This window comes from Coffea arabica, chromosome 7e (genome assembly GCF_036785885.1).
Source record: "Coffea arabica cultivar ET-39 chromosome 7e, Coffea Arabica ET-39 HiFi, whole genome shotgun sequence".
NCBI classification, from domain to species: Eukaryota; Viridiplantae; Streptophyta; class Magnoliopsida; order Gentianales; family Rubiaceae; genus Coffea; species Coffea arabica.
In genome coordinates this window covers 50,514,292-50,516,791 of record NC_092323.1, presented here as the reverse complement: position 1 = coordinate 50,516,791, position 2,500 = coordinate 50,514,292, and positions in this window count along the sequence as shown.

Below are 2,500 nucleotides of genomic sequence, written 5' to 3'. Positions count from 1 at the left end.
GCCTAAGGCCCACCGCCTAGCCACGAGGGGCACCGTCGTGTGTTTGTCTTGCCATCGGTGTGGCATCGTGGCCATGCCTTTGCCAACACAAGGCAACGGCCGTCATGCGGCCCAAGGCCAACCGCCTAGCCACGAGGGGCACCGTCGTGCATTTTTCTTGCCGTGGGTGTGGCGTCGTGCCCATGCCTTAGCCAACGCAAGGCAACGGCCGTCGTGTGGCCTAAGGTCAACCGCCTAGCCATGAGGGGCACCGTCGTGCGTTTTTCTTGCCGTCGGTGAGCCATCGTGCCGATGCCTTAACCAACGCAAGCCAACGGCCATCGTGCGGCCTAAGGCCAACCGCCTAGCCATGAGGGGCACCGTAGTGCATTTTCCTTGCCGTCGGTGTGGCCGTCGTGCCCACGCCTTGGCCAACGCAGGGCAACGGCCGTCGTGCGGCCTATTGCCCACCTCCTAGCCGTGAGGGGCACCGTCGTGCATTTTCCCAGCATGGCTACAGAGGTTTACCCGTGGCCTTGGGAGCAAAACCCCACGGCAGTTGTGCTTTTTTCTTGCCGTCGGTGAGGCCGTCGTGCCCATGCCTTAGCCAATGCAAGGCAACGGCCGTCGTCCGTCCTAAGGCCCACCGCCAAGCCGTGAGGGGCACCGTCGTGCATTTTTCTTGTCGTCGGTGTGGCCGTCGTGCCCACGCCTTAGCCAACGCCGGGCAACGGCCGTCATGCGGCCTAAGGCCGCCATGAGGGGCACCGTCGTGCGTTTTTCCAGCATGGCTACAGAGGTTTACCCGTTGCCTTGGGAACAAAACCCCACGGCAGTCGTGCGTTTTCCTTGCCATCGGTGAGGCCGTCGTGCCCATGCTTAAGCCAATGCAGGGCAACGGCCGTCGTGCGGCCTAAGGCCCACCGCCTAGCCATGAGGGGCACCGTCGTGCGTTTTATTTGCCGTCGGTGTGGCATCGTGCCCATGCCTTAGCCAACGCTAGGCAACGGCCGTCGTGCGGCCTAAGGCCAAACGCCTAGCATCGTGCCCGTGCTTTAGCCAACGCAGGGCAATGGCCATCGTGCGGCCTAAGGGCAACCGCCTAGCCACGAGGGGCACCGTCGTGTGTTTTTCTTGCCATCGGTGTGGAATCGTGCCCATGCCTTAGCCAACGCAAGGCAACGGCCGTCATGCGGCCTATGGCCGACCGCCTGGCCATGAGGGGCACCGTCGTGCGTTTTTCTTGCCGTCGGTGTGGCCGCCGTGCCCATGCCTTAGCCAACGCAGGGCAACGGCCGTCGTGCGGCCTAAGGCCCACCGCCTAGCCATGAGGGGCACCGTCGTGCGTTTTATTTGCCGTCGGTGTGGCATCGTGCCCATGCCTTAGCCAACGCTAGGCAACGGCCGTCGTGCGGCCTAAGGCCAAACGCCTAGCATCGTGCCCGTGCTTTAGCCAACGCAGGGCAATGGCCATCGTGCGGCCTAAGGGCAACCGCCTAGCCATGAGGGGCACCGTCGGCCGTTCTTCTTGCCGTCGGTGTGGCCATCGTGCCTATGCCTTAGCCAACGCAGGGCAACGGCCGTCGTGCGGCCTAAGGCCCACCGCTTAGCCATGAGGGGCACCGTCGTGCGTTTATCTTGCCGTCGGTGTGGCATTGTGCCCTTGCCTTAGCCAACGCAAGGCAACGGCCGTCGTGTGGCCTAAGGCCTACCGCCTAGCCATGAGGGGCACCGTCGGGCGTTTTTCTTGCCGTCGGTGTGGCATCATGCCCTTGCCTTAGCCAACGCAAGGCAATGGCCGTCGTGTGGCCTAAGGCCTACCACCTAGCCATGAGGGGCACTGTCGTGCGTTTTTCTTGCCGTTGCCTTAGCCAACGCAAGGCAACGGTCGTCGTGTGGCCTAAGGCGCACCGCTTAGCCATGAGGGGCACCGTCGTGCATTTTTCTTGCTGTGGATGTGGCGTCGTGCCCATGCCTTAGCCAACGCAAGCCAACGGCCGTCGTGCGGCCTAAGGCCTATCGCCTTGCCATGATGGGCACCGTCGTGCGTTTTTCACGTCGTCGGTGTAGTGTCGTGCCAATGCTCCGTCATGCGGCCTAAGGCTCACCGCCTAGCCTTGTTTTCGCTTATTTTTATCTTTTTAAGCATACATGTTGAGTCTCGTTAATGTCCACCGCCGTATGTCTTTGAAATTCATAAATTGCTTTTTTTTTTAATTAAACTATATTTTTGTATTTTTTATTATTTTTTATTATTTTTTTGTTTTTATTTTTGTTCAATTCAATCTTGGAAATTTTTTATTTTTTTTTATTTTTTTTGTTTTTATTTTTGTTCAATTCAATCTTGGAAAATTTTTATTATTTTTTATTGTTTTTATTGTTTTTATTTTTGTTCAATTCAATCTTGGAAATTTGTTTTATATTTGTTTCAAGCACCCATGTGTAGGTGTGTTAAATACACACTAAATTGCCATCTATTGGTGGCTATATTTGTGAGACGAAAAGGGTGTGGGTCTACTAA